Raw genomic sequence first — 9845 nt, 5'->3', positions numbered from 1 at the left:
CATGATATAAAGTAAACTAGAAAGGACTGACTGCTTGTATCCAAATAATTCATTTGATTTCTTAACTTTATACAAAGTCATCAACACTTGAGTTGTGCAGCAGGATTTTACTCTGACTCGAGCAGATATTTGAGTTGAAGAAATGTGAGTCACCTCAGAGGGTTGTGATTTAAAAAGGCTTCAATATCCCATGGCTGTTGAGTCACAGTTAAAAACAATGGCATGTTTTTTTTTTAACTGCACTAAGCTCTACATATTAAACAGTTGTGAGATTTTAAATCCTAACCCTCTGAGGTGCCTCATTTCCTCAACTGACTGGTTTGATCCCAAACTGAGCAGCACAAATGCAGACTGGTTAGTGATTGACTAGATTTTTATTTTACTTTATAACATTCAGATGAAATGTTCACTATGAAGACTGGTGGTCTGCTGATCTCTGGTCTGGTGGCGCTCTGCAGCTGAATGAGGCTGATAACTACATCACTGGTGTGGCTCACCACAATCCCTTTTTTTTCTTGGAAGATTACAGTTGAATTTGGCCACTTCTTTAAATCTTATTGACTACTGAAACAATGCCATGGTTTAAGATCCTTATCTGACATTTCCTTCCAATTGATAATTTAACATAATATAATATAGGAAAAATCAAGCACAGAATGCAATAGAAAGTCTTTCTAGAGTGTAATATTACGGGAAAAGTCATGTTGGGGATTTTGTAAACTAAGTTACTTCAACTCTATCCGTTATTTTGATGACTCGTCTTAATACTTCTACTTGAGTACTTATTTTTACAAAGTAAACGTACTTGTACTTGAGTGCCACTCATGTCTAATCTACTAATTTTGTGCTCAATGTATTGTTGACATCCATAGGTCGATATATCGGACGGATTTCTCATTCAGCTCAATGAAACTTGAATTTCCGAGTTGCCTTGAACGCAGACCTGGTTGTCGAAAAGCGACTTCAACTGACGTAACGCCTCCTATAAATAACTTTGCAGCAGTCTTCAGGGTCCTTTTTCCATGCCTTCCTGCCGGTGTATGATGTACCAGCCTTTCCAGAAAGATCACTCAGTGGGTGATAAGACTATCCGAGTCATTCGGCAGACACGGTAAAGACACAGAGACACAGAGACACGATACACGATATGACATTTGATTTTATTCGGCAACTGCGACGGGAAGTTCTGACATTTTATCCACCACGTTGTCCTCGTCTAGTTAGCAATAGCAACCTAGCTGTCATGTAGCACGATGCTAGAACTGCTTCTTTAAATGAACAATGGACCATCGGCTGTCTGAGAGTTCAACTTGTCTGTGAATTAAGTTCCCCTTCACGCGCCTTTCCCTCCGGTTCATTTTCTTTATCCTCCTCAATTTGAAACGTGGAAGTTCGCTTCCGCTTCGGTGTTGGAGGGATTCACGGTTTTGTTTTTTTCCACCTCCTAAAGCGTGTTGGACTTTAATGTGGATCTGAAAAAGCTTTCAAGTCTGTGAAACCTTTTATATCTCAATGAAAGATTTCACTTCTGACTGCAGGTCAGTTTCAGATTTAAAAGCATCCATGATGCTGCAAGTTTCACTGAACTCCTCGTGGTTCCAATCGGAAGCTAACTTCAGCTCCGTCTGACCCACACACACACACACACACACACACACACATTCACACACACACACACACACACACACACACACACACACACAGCTGTACTGTTTGTTCTGATAATTTCGCGGTCAAACTGGGAGAAAATCCCGAGAGGTAAGAATAATGTTCAAACATTGAACGGCTGTAAGTTGATGAACCGCTCAGAGTTAAATCTTCAGGATGTTTGTGGATCTGAAACATCTCAGACATCGAAGTGATTGTGAGTCCGGACGAAGACTCAAGTCGAGATTTACTGCTAACTGAACTGGTTGGTTGAAAGCTGCTGTTTAAAGAATAAAAACATGAATTCAGTTTGAAACGAGGCGTTTTAATGTTCGTGATCTTCTGAACCCAGCTGACCGACCACCAGTGTGTTCAGAGGTTGGTCCTTCAGTCTTTGTTTCATGGCACTGAAGCCCGTCTTAAAACGGTTACGTTTGTCTGACACCACAGCGCCACCTGCTGGTTGGTCTCGGGGTGGTCCTGTGCGGTGGGCTGATCTCAGACCAGCGGTGGCTACAGAATGTCAGGTTTTGCTTTCACCTCTGCGTTGTTGGTGGCTGAATGGTGACAATGAGGCCTGGCACACTCCCTCTGCTTCACAAACAAACCGCTGCTTCACAGTCCAAGTGACTTGAGATGAAACGGAGCTTTTTGTTTTGCAGGCTGTGACCCGGCTGCTGACTGATGGGGAGCAGTTCTCCTCCCGTCTGGGACAGGAGGTCAGTTTCTCTGTTCTTTATCAACACGATTTCTTTAAATACTTTGTGCACAAACTCTTTATTCAAAGAACCCATTTGGAGGTGTTGCCTTGCTGAGTCAGCATTCCTGAGAGAAGGTAGGAGGGATTGTGGGACGCTCACGATTACCGTGGCTATCTTCAGCCTGAACCTATTTTATCACTGAATTAGAAGTGGGTATGATAAGACAAAGAAATAAGAAAAATTGCCATGTTGATGTTGTTGTTGTTTTTTTGTTAGAAAGGTTACCAGTTGGATTTTGTATTTATTTTAATTCACTGAAGGTTCCATATAAGTGCAGCAGTATGTGATTGTTAGAGAAATGACTACCTGAGGGTTCAAAGTTGTGTCCAGACACCAGCAGTGCAAACAGTGTTGTTGTTGTTGTTGGCGGCACCGTGTGCGCTTCGGTCCTGCCGGTGGGCCGTCGAGCTCACACAGTGCACAGAACAATCAATTCTCTTGCAACTCACTGCTGTGATTTCCTGCAGCAGTGTTACTTATGGGAACTGACAACTGCTACATTTTACAAGTTGTGTATATTTATATATTTTATTTGATGTCAGTGAAGTGAACATGTCCTCGGTCCTCCAGATTCTGGACATGACCTCGGTCTCCCCTCCGGGTTCTGGACATGATCTCGGTCCTCCGGGTTCTGGACATGACCTCGGTCCTCCGGGTTCTGGACATGACCTCGGTCCTCCGGGTTCTGGACATGTCCTCGGTGTAGCTCGGTGAGTCTTCATACTAAACATGCTCTTGTCTGAGTGTTATGATGATTGGCAAAATATGTTCAACTGCTCTGAAGTGTGAGTGACAGCTGCCTCTCTGAACATGCTACTGTACTGTTAGCTGAACATGCTGATAGTTCTGGAGAGATGTTCTGACCTTCATCCCTCCTCCTCCTCCTGCAGGTGTCCTCACCGCCCGGACTGATGCAGCAACATGATGCAAGTAAAGACGGGGTGCGTTGACATTAGTAACCGGGGCGTCCTGTAAATAGTCCACTAAACGTTGGTCAGCGAGAGGAGTCGTCAAGTCATTTATTCTCTGAAGGAAGCAAAACCTCAGAGGTTGTTGTATGTGGTACTCTATCTGGTAACCATGACAGCACTGTGTGGTATCTGCAGCCAGCTGCTCCATCAGCTGGTTTTGTTCATAAGTCAGTGCTAGACTACGTCAACATCTGGCATCGTTGGTCTCCAGGCTGCTCGTGTCTGGAGTCCTGGTATTGTTGTTGAAACACTTCATGCATCTGTACTGCTCAACATGCACGACTCCTCCGACTTATTAGTCTTCAGTCTGAACACATCACTGAAACTGATGAAGTCATGATGTCAATTCATGAGTTTCATCCACACCGTCTTTATTTTAAAGCCTACAAACTTTCTCTGTTCACACAGGAGGAAAACTTCATCAGTGAGCCACAGTGTGCTCGACTTGGGACCCCCCACCCTCTCCCCACGAGGTAAATTACATTGAAACACTTCATTGATTTTAATCATATTATGCCACTAGTGTCTGAGGTGTGTGCTGCAGTAACCAGGGCTTCTCTGTGGGTTAGCTAGTTACTACAGTTGGGATGTACACGTTTAACAGAAGCTTCAACACCACTGCAGTGAAACCTGTCGCTTCAGGTCTGTAAAATGGTTCTGATCCAGAAGTGTCTTCAGCTGCAATACCAGCGAGTGCCACTAGAGGTCGGCTCCAAAAAGCCTCCGGCTCCATAGACTCCCATTCAACTTCTCTCATCAAATCCAAAGTGAATAAAATGTGTCCATCAGTTATCTCGGTGTTGTTAGCTAAAGTCACTCCTTCTTCTTAGTTTTCTGGAGGTCCATCTGAAAATAATCCCTCATTCATTAGAAAAGAAGATTCAAGAAGACCTGTTTTTGGGGGCGTGTAGTCGCTTTTCATGTACATGTCACTGAATCCCAGCACATGTAAGTGGTTAAAGACTGAATACTACAGTGGGAAGGTTTTAGGTACTTAAAACCACAAATGTTGTCATATATCAGGAATGCAAATGAACGATACAAGAACATGAATCCTCGTCATACGTGTGCTCATATATTTTAATGCTGAGGTTTTGTATTTCTGTAACGTTAATCAGGAACGCGACCACACTAACTATGTTTAAATAAATGAGACAATGAGTCGGCTGCTGGTTTGAACCAACATCTACAGGTGGTTGTTGTATGTGGACAGATGTGGTACTCCATTACTGGTCTGGTAACCATGACAGCACTGTGTGGTATCTGCAGCCAGCTGCTCCATCAGCTGGTTTTGTTCATAAGTCAGTGCTAGACTACGTCAACATCTGGCATCGTTGGTCTCCAGGCTGCTCGTGTCTGGAGTCCTGGTATTGTTGTTGAAACACTTCATGCATCTGTACTGCTCAACATGCACGACTCCTCCGACTTATTTAGTCTTCAGTCTGAACACATCACTGAAACTGATGAAGTCATGATGTCGGTCAGGTCCTGAGTTGTTCCTGTTCACATCAGTTGGTCGCCTGCTGGCTCTGTCATGACCGGTTTTATGTGATTTAAAGAGAAGTGGCTGCTATGAATGAAATGATGAACTAGATGTGCTTATTGTTCCTCCAGCTTGGCGCTGCAGTAGAGGCTCCTCCTCCGGACCTTCAGCTTCAGCAGGGATCCGTGTGACGGTGAGTGTTGACTGGAGGAGCGGCGTCCACCGAGGTCTATCCCGACTGACCTTTCACTGTAGGGCCGTGTCGTTGGAAATACCTCGGAGAGGAAACCTGCAGTTTCGCTTTACCCACATGTTCACTGCCATGAGCACTGTGGGATATTACTGCAGAACACATGAGCATTATGACATTTTTATTAAAGAGAAACTGATCAAATGACCGGAGATGGGAGTCAAGAAGTGTTTCGTCATTTTTAAAACGTAATCCAGTTAGTTCCGTTTCTCTGCTAGAGTCCCTTTTTTTTTTTTTTTTCTTCACACCAGTGATGTTTATTTAAACATGTTAAAATGTTTTCAGCCCTTTCCATAGAGTCTTTAGGGGTCCTGATTTTCTGAGAGCAGCTGTAACATGTTTCCACTACAGAGGAAGTACATTTATAATGACTGAAATGAGTCCCAGGGATTTTAACTGCAGAAATAATCCAGACAATATAATAAAATGAAAGAAAACCGTGACTAATGTGATAATCCTTTGTTTCAGCCTCCTGCGTGTCGTGGAGATGGAGAGTCAGCAGCCTCTGTGAGTAGATCTCTCCGTGGTGTGTGGTTGGTCATATACCAAGGCTCTCAGGATTCTTGGTTCCTGATTTGCTGTGGAATTGACCAGAAATTAAAACTCCTCCCAGTGGGCTTCTGCAGCCGCCGGCTCAGAAGACCTGCTGGGAACATGAGCCGTCTCTTCATGTTCAATCTGTGGATGTAAATGTTTCACCATCTTTATCACTGATCTCTGCTCTCCAATGAACCAGCTGAACTTTGCGTTCCTTGATTTTCAGGAGCAGGAAGTGATGCAGCTCTTGAGTCAGCGATATCATCTGCTGGCTTCGAAATGAAACGGGAGTAAATGTCTGAATGTGATGAACTGTGGTAAACTCTACAAATAAAATATCAGAACTCATCTTTTGGTCTCTGCATCATTGATTCATATTACATTTTAAAAATGTGTCTTCATGGTGTCTGGCAAGAAAGTGCAAGTTGGACAGTTAGAGAATCTGTCCCACCACTACATGTAGTCTCTCACTACCTGGACCCAAATATTAACAGACTTTACAGGCACTAGCTGCTGTTTGTCAGCTTTTCTTCCATTGAAACAGTCGGTCATTAGAAAATGATTTTGTTGGAACATTTTAATACTCCTCTTAATTATTTCTGAAGTAGAAGTGAGTTTAACTGCTAAAACAAACTAGTCCTTTCTTCGGTCTACTGCTTAGCAGGATTTCCAGTTATTGATAACTTCATGTTAAACTGGGTTTTCAGTACCATGAAGATGGTTCACTTCTTACCGGATATGTTGCCATGGTTATTAATGCTGCAGAGGAACCTGCTCTGAAGCAGGTCAAGTTTGAGATACCGATCAATTGTCTTTGAAATATGGATGGTCCTCTGTGGAGGATCCTCTGGAGGGAGACGGTCCGGTCCTCTCTGGAGGGAGACGGTCCTCTGTGGAGGGCAGAGTGTTCAGAGACTGACGGACGTCTTTGTTCTGCTGAGAATTTTTTTTTACGAAAAAAATTCCATTTCATCGTTTTTTTATGATATCATCCGATAAACTGACTGAAACACGAAAGCATTGAACTCGTACTTTTAAGATATGAAATATTTGCTCTCCAGCCTGTTTGAGGCCTCCGGAGCTGCAGCTGAAAGGAAAAACCTTTTATGCAATTCATTAGATTATATCCAAGAATAAATGAATTGAATGGAGTCCATGTTGTTCCCCTGCATTATAAGCCTTTCAACTTCAGCTCAGTTCACACAGTTGTGTTTTTTACAAGCACATCCGTCCTGCCTCCATGTTCAGGTCACATGTCAACGTGCTCAGTCAGATTGGGAAACCCAGGTTTGACATGAGGAGTTGCGACCAGCGTGCATGTAGCAGCATGTTTCCTTCACCAGGGAGCAGCAGATTTCCACCGGTTGAAGGACTTGTCCTCCCTGAGACATCATCCTACAGTGTTCCTGAAGACACGCTTCCCTCAGGTCACTAACTGATGGTGCTCCTCCATGTTCGACTCTTACAGAGTCCTGTTGTTTCAAATCACCGCTGTTCTGCACTGACAGGAAATGACCTCAGTAACATGCCAAAATATCTGCAGCTTTCATTATCCAGGATCGAACTCAGGACCTCCTAGCAGATGCCTTCCCAGCATGCACTGGGACAGAGCATTCTGTGTCCCAGTATCCATACTACTATACTACCAGACTACTATACTAACATACTGTTTAGTATGCCAGAAACACATTTGGTATGTCCCAATACTTGTAAAACATCGAAAGTACCAGGATGTTCTACTACATCGGGTCATATTCTGTAGTCTGAAGGCTAGCATGATACTCTGGATGTTCTGACCCACAATCCTTTGCGCAGTGGACGATGCGTCACATTGACTGAGCCGTCGAGACAGTAGGTAGCGCTGATGCTCCGCCCACAAAAGGAAGAAGAAGAAGAGGCGTTAATAGGAAGCCTACTCGTTCCAAATCGCATCCTTTTATTTTGACTATATACAGATCGCTACGGATACGACAAAGCAGGTCAAAGGTCAAGGCACATTTTTATTTTGAAGTAGCATTTCCCAGTTGTACGCATACTACATGCAACAGTATATGCTTATTAAGAGTAACTGCAGTCCGTACTGAAAGTAAATGTAGTAAGTGATTGGGAGCTTAGGCTGGGTTACTGTGTTATTTTCAGTGTTCTGTGATGAACTCACTCTGTTGTGCTTCAGTACAACAGCAGGATGTCGTACTGCTTGTAGTTTCTACCAAGCAGCCGAGATGGTGAAAAGTTTCCATCATTTCATTCTTCATGGACCATATTGACTAAACCATTTGGGTACTTACAGTACTTATCGTACTTATAGGACTTATAGTATGCTGCATGAGTATGTCAGTATCGTTTCCATGGTTCCCCTGCAGGTCTAGGTGGGTGGAGCATCTGATGTGTCCTTCACCTGAGCAGGTTGTGGTAGTTCAGTTATTTTTCTATAGCAGAGCATCATCCCTCCGTCCGTCCATCCATCCACCCACCCATCCACCCATTCACCCATCCATCATCCATCATCCATCCATCCATCCACTCACTCACTCACTCACTCACTCACTCACTCACTCACTCACTCACTCACTCACTCACTCACTCACTCACTCACCCACTCATTCTGACATTGAGTCCATTCATAAAGTGAGACCTTTGAAAGGTACAAATAATATCAATCAGAATTTGCTTTGGATTTCTGATTCAACAGAATATCTCAAATAAATACCTGAAAATTACAAAATTGATGGAACCCTTAATATCACGTTTTGTTGCACAACCTTCAGAGACAATCACTGCAAACAGATGACCTGTATGTCTCTCAGGTGTCTCAGTGTCTCACTCAATGTGTCACTCACCATGTCTCTGTGTGTCTCTCAGTGCATCTCTCACTGTGTCACTCACTATGTCTTTCAGTGTCTCTCAGTTTCTCTTAGTGTGTCTCTGTGTCTCAGTTTGTCTCAGTGTGTCTTTCAGTGTCTCTCAGTGTGTCTCAGTATGTCTCTGTGTGTCTCTCAGTATATCTCTGTGTCTCTCTGTGTCTCTGTTTCTCTCAGTATATCTCAGTGTGTCTCTCTGTGTCTCTGTGTCTCTCAGTTTCTCTCAGTATATCTCAGTGTCTCTCTCTGTGCCTCCGTGTGTCTTTCAGTGTGTCTCAGTATGTCTCAGTGTGTCTCTCTGTGTCTCTCAGTGTGTCTCTCTCAGTTTCTCTCAGTGTGTGTCTCTCAGTGTCTCTCTCTGTGGAGACCATGGAGGGACAGTTTACATCTCAGCAGTTCTCCTTTTTCTTTTATCAACGTGTTGTATGAACCAGATTTTAGAGACAGTGACATGTTGTTTGTAGGTCCTTCCTGTTGTTTTGTCTTTGTGTTTGTTTTGTTCATCTGAAGGTTGTTTTGTTTGTCTCCTCCTGGTTACTTGCATTTTGTGTTTATTTATGTATTAATTGTCTCATTACACACGTCTGTCCCTGTGAGCGCTTCAGCTGTCACCGCTGAGGGTTTGTGTTCCTTTAAAGGTTTTATGGTGGAAATCCTCCTGATGACAATATGGCGTCTATAAAAAAAAAAAAAAAAAGTGGGTGAAAGTTCACCAGAGGGAACAAAACAGTCTCAAAACAACTTCTAGTTGAGGCTTGGGCCGGTCACATGACAGCAGGCTCACATTACAGATGCAGCAGCAGTGGACTGAGAGAGAAACCATTCCTGGAGGCGCACAGTTCTTCACCACAGCCTGAAGCACACTTCTTCATACACATACATACATACACATACATACATACATACATACATACACATACATACATACACATACATACACATACATACACATACATACACACATACATACACATACATACATACATACATACACATACATACACATACATACACATACATACACATACATACATACATACATACATACATACATACATACATACATACATACATACATACATACACATACACACACACACATACATATACATACATACATACATACATACATACATACATATACATACACATACATACACATACATACACATACATACATTGACATACATACATACACATACATACATACATATACATACATATATATATACATACATACATACATACATACATACATACATACATACATACATACATACATATACATACATACATACATATACATACATACATACATACATATACATACATACA

At 42.7% G+C, this 9845-nt stretch overlaps 1 long non-coding RNA gene and 4 other non-coding genes across 5 annotated transcripts; all 5 read left to right on the top strand.

Moving 5' to 3' along the window:
- The first annotated feature begins 2467 nt into the window (after positions 1-2467).
- Positions 2468-5997, top strand: LOC138630654 (uncharacterized). Its single transcript, XR_011311655.1, has 6 exons — positions 2468-2482; positions 2979-3118; positions 3299-3349; positions 3788-3852; positions 4994-5055; positions 5581-5997. It is a non-coding gene; the product is annotated as an uncharacterized lncRNA (long non-coding RNA).
- On the top strand, positions 3150-3222 carry LOC138630657 (small nucleolar RNA Z40). The gene has a single exon (XR_011311656.1). It is a non-coding gene; the product is annotated as a small nucleolar RNA Z40 (small nucleolar RNA).
- Positions 3494-3632, top strand: LOC138630659 (small nucleolar RNA SNORA8). Its single transcript, XR_011311658.1, has one exon. It is a non-coding gene; the product is annotated as a small nucleolar RNA SNORA8 (small nucleolar RNA).
- LOC138630658 (small nucleolar RNA SNORA8) lies at positions 4628-4766 on the top strand. Its single transcript, XR_011311657.1, has one exon. It is a non-coding gene; the product is annotated as a small nucleolar RNA SNORA8 (small nucleolar RNA).
- Positions 5084-5217, top strand: LOC138630660 (small nucleolar RNA SNORA18). Its single transcript, XR_011311659.1, has one exon. It is a non-coding gene; the product is annotated as a small nucleolar RNA SNORA18 (small nucleolar RNA).
- Positions 5998-9845: the final 3848 nt, after the last annotated feature.

Source organism: Brachyistius frenatus, unplaced genomic scaffold, assembly GCF_029030835.1.
Source record: "Brachyistius frenatus isolate BFR_SWC_R1_liver_20210118 unplaced genomic scaffold, ASM2903083v1 Contig_138, whole genome shotgun sequence".
Lineage (NCBI taxonomy): Eukaryota > Metazoa > Chordata > Actinopteri > Embiotocidae > Brachyistius > Brachyistius frenatus.
This window is presented reverse-complemented; position numbering and strand designations above follow the sequence as displayed.